This window comes from Dasypus novemcinctus, chromosome 1 (assembly GCF_030445035.2).
Source record: "Dasypus novemcinctus isolate mDasNov1 chromosome 1, mDasNov1.1.hap2, whole genome shotgun sequence".
NCBI classification, from domain to species: domain Eukaryota; kingdom Metazoa; phylum Chordata; class Mammalia; order Cingulata; family Dasypodidae; genus Dasypus; species Dasypus novemcinctus.
In genome coordinates, this window is record NC_080673.1 from 102,898,800 (window position 1) to 102,921,730 (window position 22,931).

General features: G+C 38.3%; 1 long non-coding RNA gene across 2 annotated transcripts in view; it reads right to left on the minus strand.

The window, feature by feature from the left end:
* Window positions 1-212: 212 nt before the first annotated feature.
* LOC131278167 (uncharacterized) overlaps window positions 213-22,931 on the minus strand; it is a 68,901-nt gene continuing 46,182 nt past the window's right edge. For both annotated transcript variants that reach the window (XR_011648936.1, XR_011648935.1), the window contains one exon: window positions 213-882. This is a non-coding gene — a long non-coding RNA (uncharacterized lncRNA). The remainder of the gene's footprint in view (window positions 883-22,931) is intronic.

Here is a 22,931-nt window from a genome sequence, read left to right on the forward strand (position 1 = left end):
GAGCCACACCTTAACTGAAGGAATCATGTCAAAGATCCTGCTTACAATGGGTTCACAATCACAGGAATGGATTAGATTTAATAAAATGTTTCCCTGAGATACACACAACTTCCAGTCACCTCAGTAATTGAAAATGAAGTCTAAAGGGAAGTCATATTTAGGATCTGGTGAGTGAGATTAAAGTTAAAAAAAAAACAAGATAGAGAATCATGAAAAGATGAATCCATTTTATTTTACTTTACTAATATGCAGAGGAATGAGAAGGGAGAGGATAGTAACATAGATTCCACTAAGGCACTACAAAACCACCTTGGAAACACACATGGAACAGTGTTGACTATGTAGTGTTAAAACAATTAATAGCTTATATTTCCTATTTCAGAATCTATGCCATCTTGACACTTGGAGACCATGCATATGCCTTCACTTCCAGAAGACTTCAGACTTCTCCCTGCCTTCATGCTGAGGAAGTCAGGGACACATCAAGTGACCATAACCAGCACTTCACCTACCCTTCTCTCCTTTTCTCTTGTGTACCGATATTTCAATATCTTTTTCTTCCCTAGCCCAGGAGAAATGTTATGGCTAAAAGAATGGCCTGGCCTAAACTGGAACCCAAACCAGGAACAACCAACCCCAGCTTCTATCGGGATGGGAACTTGCTCTGTGCAAAGGTTGCTTGATACATGCATTTGGTCAGTGCCAGGGTCCCTGCCCCCAGGGGTATAAATACCAACTCTCAGGCAGCACAGGAGTCTCTTTTCTCTGAAGTGAAGTGTGTCGTGCCGAGCTGCCATCCACTGACACTGCCCCAAGCCATCCGCTTCCCCAGGAGGCCAGCCACGATGGCTTCTATTCTGCTGCTCTTCTGCACCCTTTGTGCTGTGTAAGACAGAAAGTTGGGATGAAGGTTCTGCTGTGCCTGAGCCTCTGTTCCCATAAGGTCCCATTTAGCAACATACTCTAAATTTCCTCATCAAGGACACCAGTCAAACAACAACATTGGCCAAGCTCTTTACAGAAGCTTCCAATACATACAAACAGGAGTACACATAAGAAACAAAATTGATATAAAGTCACTACTGTGAATTTTAATAAATAAAATATATTTTAAAACACTTTCATGCTTCCAAGTATCATATGGAATAGTTTCATTTTATTTTCACTGAAAGATCTCCTGTGTACCATGAAATCATTCTGCAGGCAAATGTTTAAAATGCAGTGAAGCTAGATGAAAGCTGAATATCACCTGGGTGATAGAGGCCAGGAAACTAGCCTTTGTAGTCATTGTATGTGTGTTTTCTTCCCTTTAAGCAAAGGTATTTCTCATTACTTCAGGCACTTTTTGTAGAGTATTTTTGCTCCCTAAGTCATAGAAGACCAGTGTAAAGGAACCTCCTGATTTGTGCCACTGACACACATATGATGGCCATTGTGAAGGAAGTCAGCAACTTACACCTGTATTTCCACTCTCTGTATTTGACTGCCTCTGAAATGAGCCAAGTACTAGAGTAAAAATTACAGCACGATACAGTGTACTCTGCTTTATAAGTGGAGAATAGCCAGACTTCTATATTTCTCAGAAATTCACTGTAAATATCACTCATTTTCATATGGTAAGGGAATTTTTATTGTTTTATATTATTTGCATGTGGTGAGCATATACTTTTGATATGAAATAAAATCATATTTCATGCTACATCTGATAAATATGAGGTTCAGACACAAAACTGAGAAAACTGAATTATTGATAAAGTATATATTAAAATCTGTAATTTTTGCTCATTAAAGTTTTATTGTTAAATAGTCTTAAAGCTCGCAATTGACTGAGAAATGCTGTATGAGGTAATTAAAAAGAAATTTAGTAATTTTAAATGTAAAGATGGGGATGCAGCCACTCTAATCTCAGCATGAACAATAGGTTACTAAGAAAATGGCATCAAATTAGTAAGCATGCAAAGCATTAGGATATATATACATATGCAGATGTACATTTACAAGATTATTTTCAACCTACCACTTTTCTTTTAGCTACAATATTTTAAATCAAGTGTATAGCACTGTAATTAGTTGAAGATTTCAAAAAGGTAAAACGTATGGTACATATTGGTTAATGCTTTCCCAATCATGGGAATTTGATATACCTTTGCCTATTCTTGTAATATGTCATGGAAATTTGTATCCTATTTCAAGGAATAATAGTAATCCCAAGAGGTGTTATTGGGTACCATGTCATTTATCTATTTGATATTGTGGAGAGGACTACAAAATTAGTGTGAAATGATCTACTATTTACGTGTGGCCTTCAGTAAGTCATTCTAATGCTCTAAGCATGTCTCACCTTTATGAACAGTAAACAGATGATGGGAGTAGAAGGGCTTCATTAACTGTGAAGTGACACAAAATTTTGGGAACAGTTTGATTTATCAAAGACACTGATGGAGATATTTAGGATAATTTCAACATCTAAAGACACCTCAAATAACAACATGGTACTCCAATCTTTGTTGCTAACTTTGGGATTTTAATATTGGTGAATTAAATCCCACTGCTTCCTCAGAGGCCCACGGCCAGCTCCCAGACTCCTTCTCCACATGGTAAGGAACAGGAAAATGTGGGGAATAGGTGGGCATGGAGAGTGTTCTCACAGAAAGTCATAGGATTCCCAGGGGGCATGGAGGGCAGGGAGCTGAGGTGCCTTCCATACACAAACTGGATCTCTGTTTTCAGTAACATTGTTGGGGAAAGAGGTGAGGCAGGTTAAAGTCAAAGAATTATAATGGAATCATAAAGTAACTGATATCCAGAAGAGCCTGTATACTTATGGTTCTCAGCAATGAATTTGACTCTAGAAAAAAGTTTTTCTATATTTACTATCCCTCCACCACAATACATAAAGTACATAAAGCTTGTGCCCACTTCAACCCAGCACCAAAAAGCTTAGCCAGAGTAAATAAAATTTGAAAGTTTGAAGAGAAGAATTTCATCTTGATGTTTACATGAAGAGCTCTGATATTAGTTAACTGAATTTGCTAATTCAGCAACAGTCCATTAACAAAACAAGAGAAATAAAGGAACTTTTGATATAGTTTTTGCTAATTTATCAATCATATGAAATGCTCTGAGATCAGAAAGAAAGTTCGTTTGACAGAATCATTAAATAATTACTGAGAATCAGAGTGAAGGAGGAACTGTAGTTGCTAATTATATGCAAAACGCCTGCTATTTAGTCCATTAATAAATGATTATTGCACAAAAGGAATCTAAGTGACTTTTTGAAATTTTTGAAATAACAATTTCATTGAAGTGTGATAAATGCTTTGTCTATAATATACTTCACAATATACAGAGAGTGGTCCATTGCATAAGAAAGAAATCAAAAGTGGTTAATTATGACAATAATAAACCAGAAATAGAATGAGCCCCATAGCTTGGGCCAAACACTCTTCTGGTGAGGTTAATGGTCATGTATCTGATCTTGATTCATTCAATTAATTCACTTGGGACTAAGGACAAGATGTCCTTCTGCACAGTGCTGTAAGGAATATAAAAACCCAAAGGTTGCTTACCAACCACACACAAAGAAATTAGAGAGAGAGATATGTCTGGTGTTTTGACGATGCTTGTTCTTTGAGGTCTTTGGCATATGATCAAATAATCCAGAATACTGATTATGAATGAAAGCACTTCAGACAGATCAACAGATAATTCTTACGTAAGTGTGATATTTAAATAATATCATTCACCCTGTAAGTAGTAACTTAAAATGTTTAGTACATATCCAAATTTTATCCAAAAAAGCATTTATTTGTCTATGAAATAATGCATATCCCGTAATGATATCATGTTTCAGTGTGTGCGGGAAAAAAAGGTGGAGAATGCCTTCAGGACAAAATATTTCAGGCAAGGCTGAATTCTCTCACAAAAAAAAACAATGATTGAAAGGCGAACATCTGTCTGAGGGAGCTACTTTGGTATTTGCAGGCCAGGAGAGTGCTGTGCATTACCTAGAAAGAAGAAGGACAGATAGAGAAGGACAGATAGACAAAAAGGCCAAATGCAAACTGAAAACACATAAGACCAGAAGAATATAGAATATGTGGAACTAAATGTCAAAGAGGAACCTTAACACAAAGCAGAAGGAAAAGATAAACAATATTAAGAAGACACTGGGGAACATAAAGAAAAAAAAGTGGTGAACATACACAAAAGATTAAAAATCTGATGGTGATGAATGACAAAATGCAACAAATCAAAAACATTCTGGAAGCTCATAACAGCAGATTTGAACAGGCAGAGGAAAAAATTAGTGAAATCAAACACAGTACATCTGAAATCACACAGTTGGTAAAACAAATATAAAAAGAAAAACTCAACAGAGACTCAGGGAATTGAAGGACAACATGAAACACACAAACATTGGCGTTGAAGATATCCAGAGAAAGAAGAGAAGGGAAAGGGGAACAGAGGAATGTTGGAGGAAATTTCAGCTGAAAATATACCAACTCTTTTGAGGGACATGGATGTCCATGTCCAGGAAGCACAGTGCATTCCAAACAGCATAAATTTTTACAAGCATACCTTAAGACATTTAGTAATAATTATCAAAACGTCAAATGACCAAGACAAAAGAGAGAATACTAACAGCAGCAAGAAAAAAGAGATCTATCACATACAAGGAAAACTCAATAAGATTAGGCTCTGATTTCTCATCTGAACCATGGATGTGAGAAACAGTGGCATGGCATAGTTAAGCTGATAAAATTAAAAAAAGAAAGATAAAAGAAAAATTGATAGCCAAGAATTCTTTATCCAGTGAAGCTGGCATTTAAAAAGGAGGGAGAGGTGAATATATTCACAGATAAATCTAATGTAAACTATGATCCAAGTCGAGTAGCAGTGCTCCAAAATGTATTCACTGGGAAGCAGACTTGGTCAATGGATAGGGCATCCATCTAACACATGGGAGGTCTGCGGTTCAAACCCCGGGCCTCCTTGACCCGTGGTGAGCTGGCCCACGTGCAGTGCTGATCCGCGTAAGGAATGCCATGCCACACAAGGGTGCCCCCCGCATAGGGGAGCCCCACATGCAAGGAGTGCATGCTATAAGGAGAGCCACCCAGCGCGAAAGAAAGTTCAGCCTGCTCAGGAATGGTGCCGCACACACAGAGAGCTGACACAGTAAAATAATGCAACAAAAAGAGACACAGATTCCCATGCCGCGGACAAAGAACACACAGCAAATAGACACAGAGAACAGACAACTGGGTGTGAGGGGGGCAGGGAAGGGGAGAGAAATAAATAAAATAAATTAAAAAAAAAAAAGAATCCTTGTCCTGAGGTCCTCTGCTGGAAGACTATTACTAAGAGAGATGTCAAAAACTTTATTTAAAAAAAATGTATTCACCAAATGCAATGGATGTGCCACAGTGATGAAAGAGGTTGTTGACATGGGAAGGGTGGAGAGGGGTCAGGGTATATGGGAAACTCTTATATTTTTAAACGTCACATTTATTGTAAACTATGTATCTTTAAAAAAAGACAATTGAATGAAAATTCAAAAAAATTTATTAAAAAGAGTTTATCAACAAAAAACCTGCTGTTCAAGAACTACTAAAGGGAGTTCTGCATTTGAAAGGAAAAAAGAAGAAAGAGGGTTGGAAGCTAGTGTAAGAATGATGAGTATTAGTAAGAATAAATAAAGAGATAAAAAGAGAAATAAAAACAAAATAAGACATATATAATCCTAAAGCCAAAGAATGGCTAGTGGAAGTACTGCCTTTATAGTAATAATAGAGAATATTAATAGCCTAAACTCTCAAATGAAAAGACAGATTGGAAGAATGGATAAGGAAATATAACCCTTCTATACGCTGTCTAAAGAACTCACTTTAGACCCAGGGATGCAAAGAGATTGCAGGTGAATGTATGGAAATCATCTTTTGAGTAAAAGATAATGCATGCAAACAATTTTTGAAAAGGATAGATACAGCTATACATCAGACAAAATAGACTTTAAGTACAAAACTATTGTAAGAGTAAAATAATGAAACTATATATTAATAAAACAGCTAATCTATCAAAAAGAAAAATAATCATAACATTTATGCACCAAAACAGGGAAACCCTAAAATACATTAGACAAACACTGAAAAAACTAAGTGTAGTAATAGATACAGCTACAATTAGAGTGGGAGATTTTAATATACCATTATCACCATCATCAGACAGGACCTCTCAACAGGGAGTCAATAAAGAAACATAGACATTGAATAATATGTTAGAGGATCTAGACCTAATAGACATGTACACAACTTTACCCACAAATACATCAGGATATATATTCTTCTTGAGTGCACATGGATTATTCTCCTGGATAGACAGCGTGCTAGGTTAAAAACAAGTCTCAAAAAGACCAGAAGGATTGAAATTATACAAAGTAATTTCTCTGACCACAACAAGCTGGAAATTTATAAGAAGCAGAGGATCAGAATGGACATAAGATATGCAGGTTAAGCAAAACACTCTTAGACAAACAGAGGTGGAGTGGGCATCACCATCCCAGAATCCTCAGGATTTGGAAATAAAATATGAAGTAGTGTGGACTTATGGTATTCTACTATAGACTTATTGTGATCCCTTAATAAAAGAAATTATGATATCATTGATGTGGACACGTGGTCACTGGAGATGCTGAAGTCATGGGGAAGGAAAAAGAGACATAATGTAAGGGCATTTTCAGGATTTGGAATTGTCCTGAATTGCATTGCAATGACAGATAAAGGCCATTATGTATCCTGCCATTACCTACAGGTTGAGTGAGAGAGAGTATAAACTACAAAGTAAAGTATAATCCATGATTAGTAGCAATGCTCCAAAATGTGTTCGTCCATTGCAATGAATGTACCACACTAATGAAACAAGCTATTAATGTGGGGAAAGGTGGGAAATGCGGGGAGTGGGGCATATGGGAATCCCTTATACTTATTTACATAGCATTTTATGTAATCTAAGTATCGTTTAAAAATAAATTAAAAATATATTTTAAAAAAAGAATTAATATCTTGATAAGAAAAAGAAAACTAAATAGGATACAGGGTAATGATGGAATATCATAGGAAAGGAAATGAAAATGGACAACAAGTATATGAAAAGTTGATAAGTCTCCTTGTTAATGGTCAGTGAAAGAAAATAAAGCCAAATGAGGTGTTACTACTCACCTATTAGCTTATACTGCTAGCAGAAATATGAATGATGCTTTTCTAGAAAACAATTGTAAATAATTTATAAAACTTTAAAGCAAACATGTCCTTTTCCCCTGAGATACCACTCTTCACAATATGATTATTAGAAATAGAATTATTTTCTGTGGAAGATATAAAGACTAGGCAATTTGCTGCAGTTCTGTTTGAACAAGATATAAAGACCAGACAGAGGAGGTGTCTGGACGTCAATCTGGAGAGACTGCAACGAAATTAGTGCTTGCTCCAGGTAAAAGTGTGAGTTTCTAACACTGAACTTGGAAGCCATGGGAAGGTAAATCTATTCTCCCCAGGGCTAAGGGCCAGAGTGTTCCCAAGAACTGCCAGTCACAGGGCAGCTGACCCAAGCCCCATGTTCCCCAACTGCTTGAACCCCAAGCCTGTGTTCCCTGAACCCCCACAACCCACATTTCACTGCCCTATGTATCCCAAGTCCACATCTTCCAGACTTCTGTTTCCTAATCCCAACACTCCCAGAAATCTGGCATTACCATACCCCTCCATTGTCGGACTAACTCCAGGAGTAAGAAGGTTTAGGTGGGAGGTGCAGATTTTCCCAAGGGGTACAGGTTCAATTTTCTGGTCCCCCCATGTTAGTGAGTTTGGAGGAGTATATCAGCTGACTTGGGGAGAGCCTTGGAAAAGGAGAGGTGAATCTGCTGAGAGAGTCCAATTTACTTTAATGCTCCGGGAGAGGAAATTAGGTCTGGAAAAAGGTGAAGTCAGAAATTTAAGTAATCCCTGCCCCCCATAGCACACTTAAGGGAGAGGGATAGTAGGATGTGCTTTGCAGTCTTCCAATAGCATATTTAGGGTTCCTGGCAAGGGGTACGTTCTGTCTCTCAAGAAATTAAGAGATATTATATTCTGAGGTGAGCTGGTTCACCAGGGACCCATTTGAATCTCCTACAGGAGCTCTCACACAGCATTCTTCCTGCCCTGGGAGAGATGGAAATGAGGAAGGCAGAAAGGGGGAAGGTAAGACTCCTAAGCAGTTTATTCAACTGCAGAGAGGATTCCTTAATAGAGGCCTTGTTTGGTCTTTTTTGTTGGTTGGTTTTCCTGTTTTGCCATTCTCTTTATCCCCTCATGGCCTGATTTTTCTTTCATTGGCTTGCTTTTTTTTTTTTTTTCCACTTTCTTTTTCCCTTTTTTTCCCTTATTTTATATTTTTTTATATTAGGTGCTACCGGCAACATTTCTTATTTGCTGTACTTCCTCATCCTCAATTTCCTATTTTTGTATATACTAATTTTTGTACCAATGCTATCCCTTTTCCTTTACATATTTCTATGCCCCATTATTAATTGTTTCTCTTCATTTCCACCTCTTTGTTTAGCCCCCAATATTCCTGTGTTTTTATCTCTAATACCTCTATTTTGTTTTCTATCTTTTATTCACTTTTTATATTATTGTCATTTCTTTTCCCTTTCCCTCTCTCATGACCACACTGGCCTTTTAATTCAAGCTATATTCCTTCCCATGTTCAGTTTATTATCTTTTATACATAAAAGTAAAAAGTACTTTTTTACTGTTATAATTCTACACAGCTTACATGAGTTCAATATCCATTCTCCTAGATCTCACATGGTTCTTCTGATAACATTCACTATCAATAATACTATTGTATTTTTCTTTCCTTACCCCTATTGCCATCTCTGGCCCTAATATTTTCCTTCAAGGGAACTTAGCCAACAACAAGGAAATAAAATAAGAAGAACAAAGTGACAAAGAGAATTCTTCACACACATGCACAAACAGCAACTATTTAAACCCAAAGATGAAGAAGCTAATCAACGGAAAAAACTCGAGAAGATAACGTGATGACCAGATAGCAAAAAAAAAAAAACAACAACAGTTGATACCAATAATCAGGAAAGCATGGTCCAATCCAATGAACAAACAAAAAACCTGGAAGTGGAGTGGAACATCAAACAACTAGTTAAAGATCTGAAAACATGTATCATGGACATTTAATGAAGTGAAGGAAGAGATTAAGCATATTAAGAAAACACTTGGAGAGCATTCAGAAAAAACTGTAATCATTCACCAAAAAGTTACCAGATATGATGGGGATCAACAGCACAATCCAAGAAATCAAAAATACATTCTCAGCAAATAACAGCATATTTGCAAAGGCAGAGGAAGGAATTAGTGATGTGGAAGACAGTACATCAGAAATCAAACAAATAGGGGAATTGATAGACAAAAACATAGAAAAAATCGAGCAGGGACTTAGGGACCTGAATGACAACACAAAATGCACAAACATACGCTTTATAGGTGTCTGAGAAGGAGAACAGTAGGAAAAGGGGACAGAAGGGGTGTTGGATGAAATAATGGCTGAAAACTTCCCAAACTTATTGAGGGACATGCATGTACATGTCCAGAAAGCACAATGCACACCAAATAGCATAAATCCAAACAGGCCTACCCCAAGACATATACTTGTCAAATTATCCGATGTACAAGACAAAGAGAAAATACTAAAAGCAGCAAGAGAAAAGAGAACCATCACATACAAAGGAGGCTCCATAAGATTAAGTGCTGATTTCTCATCTGAAACCTTGGAAGCAAGAAGGCAGTGGTATGACATAGTCAAGGTACTAAAATAAAAGAATTTCCAACCAAGAATACACTATCCAGGAAATCTAGCATTTAAAAATGATGGAGAGTTCAAAATATTCACAGATAAACAGAAACTAAGAGTATGCCAACAAGAAACCTGCCCATCAGGAAATACTAAAGGGAGTTCTGCAGGAAGAAAGAAAAACACAGGAGAGACAGAGTTGGAAGAGAGTGTAAGAACAACTAAAACCACAAAAAGAGAGGAGAAATATAAAAAAAATATGACAAACACAAATCCAAAGAAACTATGGCTAATATAAATAATTCATTGAAAGTAATAACACTGAATGTCAAGGAAATAAGCAAAGCTGTTATGAGACACAGACTGGAAGATTGGATAAAAATTTGACCCATTGATATGCCATCTACAAGAAATGTGTCATAAACCCATGGATTTGAAGAAGATCAAGGCAAAGAAGCAGAAGGGCAGCATCAGAGGTACTTCGGGACCAGGCTGTTTCGGGATTTTTGCAGAGCAGGAGGTGTCTGGACATCGATTTGGTGGAAAGGTAATAGAAAAAATTCGTCTATAAGATATATTTGAGACTCTATTACACGGAGGTGGGAATTGCGCGCTGGACGCTCCCTCCTGGAGTGGGTGGATCTGCGACACCGGTGCTGCAGTGGCAATTTCTGGAGGCTCTGCGGTACTGGGGAATTCATAAGCCCTGAGTGGGCTATTGGAGGGTTAACAGGACAGGAGGCTTTTGCAACCGATTTGGGGAGACAAACGGGAGTTTTATTGTGAAGGGGGGTATTTTTGATTGCGGACACAAATAATAGCGCTTCTGCCTAGAGCCCTACCCCCCCAAGCCCGGCTGCCGATCTGCAGCGGACTTAAATTGATAGCAGTAAAGAGACGCCCTCAGGAGGCTGTTTCAGGGTCTGGCAGGGTGGGAAACGTCTGGAAGCCGACTAGGGTAATATTTTGCAAAGCGTGGGAATTTTGGTTTTGGACTCTGTTGTGGGCGTTTCAGGCTGGAGCCCCACCCCCTTGGCCTGGCTACTGATCTGCGTCATTAAATTGGCTGCAGTGTAGAGGCGACCCCAGGTGGCCATTCTGGGGGCTTACAGGGTGGGAGGTGTCCTGAAGTCGAATTGGTGATACACCCACAGAATAGACCTCAGTGAGTGAGTGATTTGCAGGGTTCAGACACACAGGATAGAGTTTGCAGATGTGACCTCACCCATAGGGCTGGCACCCAGCTGTGGGGATCCCTGAAGGCTGTGTTGCACTGCTCTGTTCCCAGGCTCCCTGTTAACCAGACTTGAGGTTGCCAGGTCTGAGTCCCCTAAACCCTGGTGGCCCACACCCCAGACACTCACACCTCTTGAGTCTTCAAAATCTCAGACTTTCCATCCCTGAATCCATCACGCCCTGAGGGCCATCTGAGGTCACTGAATGCCTTAGCCCTCAACATTTGCGTTTTTTTGTTTTGTTTTGTTTTGTTTTGTTTTGTTTTTACTTTTATTTTATTTTATTTTTTATTTTTTTAATGTCCTGATTGCTAACATTGCATTATCTCCTAGTCATTTCTCCCAGCATATCCACCAAAGTCTTTTTTTTTCTTTCACTTATTTAGGGGTTTTTGTTGTTGTTGTTGCTGTTGTGGTTGTTCTATATCTTTTTTTCTTTTCCCTACTTTTTCCCCGCCCTTTACCCACCCCCTTTTTCTTTCTTCCTTTCTTCTCTTTTTTTTTCTCTCTCTTGTCCCTCATTTTCTTCTTACTTTATTTTATCTTAATTATATAATAGGTGCTGAAGGGATCACCTCACATTTGCTGGGTTGCCTCATCCTGCACTGCCTCATTTTTCTGTGAATTGATTTTGGCTACCTACACTATCCCCTTTCCCCTACATCTTGATATCCCCCATCATCTACTGTCTTTCCTATATTCCACCTCCCTTTCTTGGATCCTCAAAGAGTCTAACTCTTAATTTCTAATACCTTTGTTTTGTTTTCTGTCTCTTATCCACTCTTGAAACTATTGCCTTTCTTTTCTCTTTCCCTCTCTCACGAAAACAATAGGTTTATAATTCATACCATATTCCTCCCATATTCAGTCAACTACCTCATTATGGGTACTCTACCTACGGCTATAACTCTACACAACTTACATGAATCTAATATCCATCCTCCCAGATTTCATATTGTTGCTCTGTTAACATTTATCACCAATACTACTTTACACTTTTTCCTTGCTTACACAATTGCCTTTCCATGGCCCTAATACTTTCTTTTAAAGTGAACTCAACCAGCAATAAGAAATTAGAATAGGAAGAACAAAGTGACAAAGACAAGATATAACACTTACGCAAAAACAACAGCTAATTAATCCCCAAGACTAGACAAAGAAGCTAAGGAACTGATTAAACCTGTCAAGATAAAATGATGACCAGACAGCAACAAAAATCTACAAACCAAACCAGTAATCAGGAAAACATGGCTGAATCCAATGAACAAACTAAAAACCAGGAAGGGGAGCAGACTTCGCACAAGTAATTAAAGATCTCAGAACATTTATCACTGACAGAATTAATGAAGTAAAGGAAGAGGTTAACAACATGAAGACAACACTTGGAGGGGAAATTGCAGACATACACAAAAAGATAACAATTATGATGGGAATGAACACCACAGTTCAAGAAATCAAAAATACACTTGCAGCAAGTATCAGCAGACTAGAAGAGGCAGAGCAGAGAATTAGTGATGTGGAAGACAGTAGATCGGAAATCAAACAGATAGTAGAATTGAGCGATAAAAAGATAGAAAAAAATCCAGCTAGGACTTAGGGATCTGAATGAAAATGCAAAACACTCAAACATATGTATTATAGGCATCCCAGAAGGAGAAGAGAAGGGAAAGGGGTCAAAAGGAGTGTTGCAGGAAATAATGACTGAAAACTTCCGAAATCTACTGAAAGAGACAGATGTACATATCCAAGAAGCACAGTGCACCCCACTCATCATAAATCCCAACAGGCCCACCCCAAGACATATACCTGTCAAATTATCCAATGCTCAAGACAAAGAGAAAATTCTAAAAGCAGCAAGAGAAAAGAAAACCATCACACACAAGGGAAGCTCCATAAGATTAAGTGCAGATTTCTCATCTGAAACCATGGAGGCAAGAAGGCAGTGGTATGATATAGTCAAGGTACAAAAAGAAAAAAATTTACAACCAAGAATACTCTATCCAGCTAAACTAGCATTCAAAAATGATGGAGAGTTCAAAATATTCACAAATAAACAGAAATTGAAAGAGTATGCCAGCAAGAAACCTCCCCTTCAAGAAATTCTAAAGGGAATTCTGCAGGAAGAAAGGAAAAAACAGGACAGGCAGAGTTGGAGGAGAGTGTAAGACCAACAAAAAAGACAAAAAGAGAAGGGGAAAAAAAAATATGACAGACACAAGTCCAATAAAAATATGGCTAACACAAATAATTCCTTGAAAGTAATAACACTGAATGTCAAAGGATTAAACTCACCTATCAAAAGATTCAGACTGGGACATTGGATAAGGAAATATGACCCACCTATATATGCTGTCTACAAGGGACACATATTAGACCCTGAGACTCATGGAGGGTGAAAGTGAATGGTTGGAAAACAATCATACAAGCAAACAATAACCAAAAAAGGCAGGAGTAGCTATATTAATATCAGACAAAATAGACTTTAAATGTGAAACAATTGTGAGACACAAAGAAGGATACTACATATTAGTGAAAGGGACAATCTGTCAAGAAGATCGAACAATCATAAATATTTATGCTCCTAAGAAGGTGCCTCTAAATACATGAGGCAAACACTGGAAAAACTAAGTGAAAGAATAGATGCACCTACAATTATACTGGTGGATTTTAATACACCACTATCAACTCTGGACAGAACATCTCAAAAGAGAATCACTAATGAAACTAAATATTTGAACAGTATATTATGGGAGCTGTATCTACTAGACATATATAGATCATTACACCAACACAGCAGGATATACACTTTTCTCAAGTACACATAGATCATTCTCCAAGATAGACCATATGCTAGGCCACAAAGAAAGGCTTAATGAATTCAGAAAGATCAAAATCATACAAAATAATGTCTCTGTCCACAGTGGAGTGATGCTGGAAATTTGCAAGGGCCAGAGGCCCAGATTTCACACTATGATTTGGAAATTAAACAGCACACACTTAGAAAAACAGTGGGTCAAAGAGGAAATCTCAGAAGAAATCAATGACTACCTTGAAACAAATGATAATGATAACACAAAATACCAAAATTTATGGGATGCAGCAAAAGCAGTACTGAGAGGGAAATTTATAGCCATAAATTCACATATCAAAAAAGAAGAAAGAGCAAAAATTGAAGAACTAACTGCACTATTGACGGAATTAGAAAAACAACAACAAAGTAACCCAACAGGAAGAAGAAAGAAGGAAATAACAAAGATAAGAGCAGAACTAAATGAAATAGAAAATAAGAAAGCACTTGAAAACATAAACAAGACCAAGAGCTGGTTTTTTGAGAAGATCAACAAAATTGACAAACCTTTAGCGAGACTAACAAAGAAAAATAGAAAAGATGCAAATACACAAAATAAGATATGAGAAAGGAAATATCACCACTGACCCCACAGAAATAAAGACTATCATAAGAGGATACTTTGAAAAACTATATTCCAACAAAAATGACAATTTAGAGGAAATGGACAAATTCCTAGAAACACATAAGCAACCCATATTGACGAAAGAAGAAATTGATGATCTTAACAAACCAATCACAAGCAAAGAGATAGAATCAGTCATTAAAAATCTCCCAACTAAGAAGAGCCCAGGGCCAGACGGCTTCACAGGTGAATTCTACAAAACATTCTGGAAAGAACTAACACCAATCCTGTTGAAACTATTCCAAAAAATCGAAACAGAAGGAACATTGCCGAACTCCTTCTATGATGCCAACATTATCCTAGTACCAAAGCCAAACAAAGACACCACAAGAAAGGAAAATTACAGACCAATTTCTCTAATGAACCTAGACGCAAAAATACTTAACAAAATACTTGCTAATCATATTCAACAACACATTAAACGAATTACACACCATGACCAAGTGGGATTTATTCCAGGTATGCAAGGATGGTTCAACATAAGAAAATCAATCAATGTGATGATACACCATATAAACAGATTGAAGGGAAAAAATCACATGATTATATCTATAGATGCAGAAAAGGCATTTGACAAAATACAGCACTCCTTCTTGATAAAAACACTCCAAAAGATCAGAATACAAGGAAACTTTTTGAACATGATAAAGAGTATATATGAAAAACCTACAGCCAACATTGTTTACAATGGCGAAATCTTGAAATCCTTCCCTCTAAACTCAGGAACAAGACAAGGATGCCCATTGTCTCTGCTCCTATTTAACATTGTCTTGGAAGGACTTGCTCAAGCACTGAGGCAAGAACCAGATATAAAAGGCATTCAAATTGGAAGGGAAGAAGTCAAAATTTCATTATTTGCACATGACATGATCCTATACATAGAAAACCCTGAGAGATCTACAACAAAGCTTCTAGAACTCATAAATGAGTTCAGCAAAGTCGCAGGTTATAAGATCAATGCGCAAAAATCAGTAGCATTTCTGTACACCAATAATTAGCAAGATCAGGAGGAAATCAAGAAACAAATACCATTCACAATAGTAAATAAAAAAATCAAATACTTAGGAATAAATTTAACTAAAGAGGTAAAAAACTTATACACCGAGAACTATACAAGACTGTTCAAGGAAATCAAAGAAGACCTAAATAAATGGAAGAATAATCCTTGTTCATGGATAGGAAGACCGAATATTATTAAGATGTCTATCCTACCCAAACTGATCTACACATTCAATGCAATCCCAATAAAAATCAACACAGTCTTCTTTAAGGAACTAGAAAAACTAACTATGAAATTTATTTGGAAAGGAAAGAGACCCCAAATAGCCAAAGACATACTGAAAAAGAAAAACGAAATAGGAGGAATCACACTTCCTGACTTCAGAACATACTACAAAGCTACAGTAGTGAAAACAGCATGGTATTGGCATAAGGAGAGACACACAGACCAATGGAATCAGATTGAAAATTCAGATATAGAACCTCATGTATATAGCCATATAATATTCGATAAAGCCATCAAACCCTCTCAACTGGGAGAGAATGGCCTATTCAACAAATGGTGTCTGGAGAACTGGATATCCATATGTAGAAGAATGAAAGAGGATTACCATCTCACACCTTATACAAAGATGAACTCAAGATGAATCAAAGACCTAAATATAAGAGCCAAGAGCATAAAGACATTGGAAAGCAGTGTAGGGAAGCATCTACAGGACCTTGTAATAGGAAATGGCTTCATGAATATCACACCCAAATCACAAGCAGCAAAAGAACAAATAGATAAATGGGACTTCCTCAAAATTAAAGCCTTCTGCATCTCAAAGGAGTTTGTCAAGAAAGTAAAAAGGGAACCCACACAATGGGAGAAAATATTTGGCAACTATATATCTGATAAGAGACTTATAACTTGCATATATAAAGAACTCATATATCTTGAAAACAAAAAGATAAACAACCTATTTTAAAAATGGGAAAAAGATTTTAACAGACACTTCTCCAAAGAAGAAATACAAATGGCTAAAAAGCACATGAAAAAATGCTCCAAATCTCTAGCTATCAGGGAAATGCAAATCAAAACTACAATGAGATACCATCTTACTCCCATAAGACTGGCAGCTATGAAAAAAACAGAAGAATACAAATGCTGGAGAGGATGTGAAGAAAGGGGAACACTCATCCACTGCTGGTGGGAATGCAGAAGGATCCAACCATTCTGGAGGACAGTTTGGAAGTTTCTCAAAAAACTAACCATAGATTTGCCATATGGCCCAGCAATACCACTGCTGGGTATATACCCATCAGAACTGAAAACAAGGACACAAACTGATATATGCACACCAATGTTCATATCAGCATTGTTCACTATCGCCAAAAGTTGGAATCAATCCAAATGTCCATCAACAGATGAGTGGATCAATAAAATGTGGTATATACACACAATGGAATACTACTCGGCTGTAAGAACAAATGCACTACAATCACATGTGATAACATGGATGAACCTTGAGAATCTTATGTTGAGTGAAGCAACCCAGGCATTGAAGGACTAATACTACATGACCTCAATGATATGAAATAAGCAAACTGCCTCAGAGAGCTAGAGTCTGGAAAAGAGGCTTATAGGAAATCGGGGGGTGGAGGAAGGATGTGAGTTAACGTTTGCAGGGGTGGAATCTGTGATGAGCTGGTGGTAAGTATGAGCACAAAGAAGGGACAAAATGGGGGCAAGGGGTTGCCTTCGGGTGGGGCTTTGTGGATTTGAGGGGGGCTGGGGATGGGAAGAGGGGTAATATTGTCCAAAAATTGGGGGGAGGGAGGGGCAACATATGAACATGGGAGAGTGTCAGGTGTCCGTTGAGAACAAAATGTTGAGAAAATTGTATCAAAGTATAAGTAGGAGGGACACCTGGTTAGGATGCTCAGGGGGTATGGTCTGATGCGGGACGGACTCCGGGGGAATAGCTGAAGGCTCATTTTGCCACGGTGGGTTGTACCAATGGGAAGAGACCCAAGAAGTGAGAGTTGGGGTGGACTCACATCCTGGGGAGGACTAATGCCATCAAATAGAGAGAACTGTATCTCTCGTAAGAAAGGATGGCTCCCAGGGCATTAGGGCATTTGAGAAAGTCAGGTCCTAAATACTGCTTCAAGTATCTCTGGGCATGGCTTCTTGGGAAATGGAGATTGGCTGGCATTGTGGGCCCCAAGGGGAGGGGAAAATGGATGTGGAATGGATGGAACCAAGGTAAATATGGGGGCAAGAGAGGAGTTCTGTGAGAGTACATGAGGATGAATATAAAACATGTAATATTACACCAGAAACATATAGGGGACAACAGACTAATAATGTAAACCATAAGGCAAAACATAGGATAACTAAAAAATTTAGAAAACTGTACAATCTAAAGTATGGACCACATAGTAAGCACAGATGTCACCTTGTTTGAAAGCTATTGTCTCGGAATCTGTACATCAGTTTCAGGAAATATGATAGGAATAAGCTAAAAGATTATCGCTGTGGAAGGGAAAAGGTTTTATGGTGGATCTGGGGAAGTACTGTATATTGTATATATGAATTTCGGTGATCTAAGACTCTTGTGAAGCTGACATTATGTTGGGATTCACTTTACAGGAAGTTTTGGATCACAGAGTGGTTCAACAATGGCAGCGGAGGAATACTGATATAGGATGTTATTGACAGGATATATATGGCTGACAGGGAGTTATACAGGGCATATGCCCAGGGTATATAGTAATGTCTAGATATACTCATAGTGGAAACAATTAAAAACAACATCTGGGGGGGTACTGGGCCCCTGGCCGGGGGGTGACTGTCATGGACCCTGGGGGAGCAGCAGCAGTCCCCCAGGGGCAACAGCAAGAACCAGGAAGGAAGGAGGGCCCAACAGTGGGTTCCTGATACTAATGGCTATGCTTTTGAGCCTATACACCTGCAATAAGAACAAGGCCTAGAGCAGCACTGTGCCTGGGAGTTTCCTCCTGACAGCCTTCATGTTATTCAAATGTGGCCACTCTCACAGCCAAACTCAGCATGTAGATGCAGTGCATTCCCCCCAACGTGGGACATGACACCTGGGGATGAGCCTCCCTGGCAACGAGGGATCACTACCACATACCAGCTGAAGATGCAACTAGAAAATGACATTGAATTAAAGGTTCAATACGGATCAGCAGAATATCCCTGTCTACATATAATAACATGACTTCAAAATGCTGTTTGACCTAATGTAAGGGGGAAATGGAAAGGAGAAATGAGAATATAAGGCTATGAGTCTCTAAAAAAGAGTCTGGAGGTTGTCAGAAGGAATGCCCTTATGCACAACTGAGCAGAGTCTCAGAGACAGATAAAGTACATACAACCCCAGGTATTGGTTCTTTTGAGGGATAAAGAGACCCACGGGTTCTATGGTCATGGCAGATGGGGTTCACTGCCATGGCAGATGGCCCTGCTTTGGAGCTGGTGTTTCTACATGATGGAATTGGACTCGGAGGGGATCTCTTCTCACAAGACTTGCATGCTACTTTATTGGAATTGTAGTTGGTGCTGGGGTTTAAGATATATTTAGGGGATTTGAATCTCTGGACTGATAATAAGACACCCAGGCCCAGAGCCTCAACAGACTTCAGCTCCTACACTTTGATTTATTGGACTGACCCCACTCAGCTAACATGGAGTTGAAGAAGGTCAACCACCACACCATGGAGCCTAGAGTGTCTACAACTGAAAGCAGGAGGAGTGCATCCAGTATCCATGTGGAATCTAAGCCCCCACTTGACATAGATGTGCAATGGACACAACCAATCCAATGTCCACAGAGAAAATGTGGAATGGGTGTGGGAAGGGTAGCCATGGTGGCTGCTGGGTTTGGGGAATGGGAGGAAGAGATGAGATGTGGAGGCGTTTTCGGGGCATGGAGTTGTCCTGGGTGGTGCTTCACGGACAAGCACAGGACATTGTAGATCCCCCCAGGGCCCACTGGATGGAACGTGGGAGAGTGTGGGCTATGATGTGGACCATTGACTACGGGGTGCAGTGATGTTCAGAAATGTACTTACTGGGTGCAATGGATGTCTCACAATGATGGGAGAGAGTGTTGCTGTGGGGGGAGTGGGGGGTGGGGGCAGTGGGGTTGATTGGGACCTCATATTTTTTTAATGTAATTTTAAAAAATAAATAATTTTAATAAATAAAAAAATTGTAAAGGAAGAAGTCAAAATGTCATTATTTGCAGATGACATGATCCTATATGTAGAAAACCCTGAGAGGTCTACAACAAAGTTCTAGAACTCATAAAAGAGTTTAGTAAAGTCGCAGGTTATAAGATCAATGCGCAAAAATTAGTAGCATTTCTGTACACCAATAATGAGTAAGATCAGGAAGAAATCAATAAACAAATACCATTCACAATAGTAAATTAAAAAATCAAATATTTAGGAATAAATTTAACTAAAGATGTAAAAAACTTATACACAGAAAACTATAAAACACTGTTCAAGGAAATCAAAGAACTAAATAAATGGAAGAACATTCCCTGTTCATGGATAGGAAGACTAAATATTATTACTGTGTCTGTCCTACCAAAGCTGATCTACACATTCAATGCAATCCCAAAAAATATCAACACAGCATTCTTTAAGGAATTAGGAAATTTATTAGGAATGGAAAGAGGCCCCAAATAGCCAAAGACATATTGAAAAAGAAAAATGAAACGGGAGGAGTCACACTACCTGACTTAAATACATACTACAAACCTTCAGTAGTAAAATCAGCATGGTATTGGCACAAGGATAGACACACTGAACAGTGGAACCTAATTGAGGTTCTGAGATAGATTCTCATGTATACAGTCATCTGATATTCAACAAGGCCACCAAGCCCACTCACAGGCAGAGAATGGCCTCTTCAACAAATGGTGCCTAAAGAATGGATATCCGTATGCAAAAGAAGTAAAGAGGATTACCATCTCAGACCTTATGCAAAAATTAACTCAAGATAGATGAAAGACCTAAATGTAAGAGCCAAGACCATAAAAACCTTGGAAAGCAGTGTAGGGAAACATCTACAGGACCTTGTAATAGGAAATGGTTCCATAAACTCCATACCCATAGCACAAGCAACAAAAGAACAAAAATATAAATGGGACTTCCTCAAAATTAAAACCTTTTGCACCTCAAAGGTGTTTGCCAAGAAAGTGAAAAAAGAGGATACCCAATGGGAGAAAATATTTGGTAACCATATATCTGACAGGAGACTTATATCCTGCATATATAAAGAAATCCTGCATCTTGAAAATAAAAAGACAAACAACCCATTTAAAAAATGGCAAAGAGATTTGAACAGACACTGATCCAAAGAAGAATACAAATGGCTAAAAAGCACATGAAAAGATGCTCAAAATCACTAGCTATTAGGGAAATGCAAATCAAAACTACAATGAGATACCATCTTACTCCCATAAGACTGGCAGCTATCAAAAACCAGAAGACTACAAGTGCTGGAGGGATGTGGAGGAATGGGAACACTCATCCACTGCTGGTGTGAATGCAGAAGGATCCAGCCATTCTGGAGGACAGTTTGGAATTTCTCAAAAAGTGAGCTATAGATTTGTCATATAACCCATATAATTCCACTGCTGGGTATATACCCAGAAGATCTGAAAATAAGGACAAAAACTGATATATGCACACCAATGTTCATAGCAGCATTATTTACTAATGCCAAAAGTTGGAATCAACACAAATGCCCATCAACAGATGAATAGATAAATAAAATGTGGTATATACATACCATGGAATACTATTCAGCTATAAGAAGGAATAGAGTATAAACAGTACAGGATAAGAAGGGGTCATAGGGATACCTTTGGGTTGGCCTTTGCAGGCTTGGGGGGAGCTAGGTTTGGGAGGATGGGTCAGAGGGCCCAAGGAATTGAGGGGAGGACTGGGGGGAACAGTTGAATATGGAAAACTATTAGGTATATGGTTGAAACTATACTGTTGAGAAAACACATTAGAAAATATAATAAGGAAGGATTACATGTTTAAGCCACATAAGGGGAGCATTCGGTGCAGGGGCAAGCTTCTAGGGAGTGTGTGAGTGCTAATTTTATCATAGTGTGCTATACCATTGGGTAGAGACCCATACAATGAACGGGAAGGTGTACCCACATCCAGGGGAGACCAGATCCTCTCAAACAAAGGGAATTGTGTCTCTTGAGAAAATCGGTGGCTCCCAATGGGTTAGGACAGTCTAGTATGTCAAGCCCTCAGCATTGTTGCAAGTATTTGTAAATGTGGTCACTCAAGTAGTGAAGACTGATTGTCACTGTGGGCCCTGAGGGGAGGGGGAGAGAGGTATAGAATAGATGGAATCAGGGCAACTGAGGGGCAAGGGAAGTGCTCCACAATATCATGTAATGAAGGATATAGGACATGTTAACTTACACCAAAAATGTATAAAAGCCCATAAGCTAAAATGTAAACCATAATGTAAAGCATAAGGAATCTAAAAATTTTTAAATGTGTACAGTATAAACCATAATGCGAACCAAAATGGAACCATGTTTGATAGCTATTTTTCAAAATCTGTACATCAACTGCACCAAATATAACATGAACATGTTAAAAGATCATCACTGGGGAAAGGGGGAAAGGGCTTGATGTTGGATATATGGGAGTCTCTATATTGTATATGTGAATTACTGTGATCTAAAACTATTCTGAAGACAAAATTAAAAATTAGAAAAAAAAAAAAAAGAAATGAAAGAAAGTGCCTTGCCAATGTATGTACAGGGCAACACCTATTACAGTGATGAAAGGCAAAATGTGAAAAACAAACATTATATTTTTAATTTCTTTAATATACCAATTTATTTTTACTTCATTTTAGTATTTCTAAATTAGTATGCATTCTATTTCTAAATTTTAAACCCATCACTATATTTCAATTTCCTGTTAATTGAATTTGGCGATATATTAGGCTTCATTGTTGAAGAAGTTTGGACCACAGATAGGTTCAACTATGGCAGGGGAGAAACACTGGTGTGGGGGGTTATTGTTGGGGGATACATGGGTGGAAGGGAGTTCTCCAGGGCATGTATATAGGGTACATAAAAATGTTCTGATATGTGTTGGGTATTTTCATAGTAGTTACAGTTAAAAGTGTCAACTGAGGGAATTCTGAGTTCCTACCCAGGGGATCTCTGTCGCATTCCCCAATGGAAGAACAATAATCCACCAAGTACGAGGGCAAAGGCCAATAAGGAAGGATAGTCCAATAAAAAGTCCTTGATACTGATAACAATGCTTATAACCCTGTGTGCCTGAAATACGAACTAGGCCTAGAGCT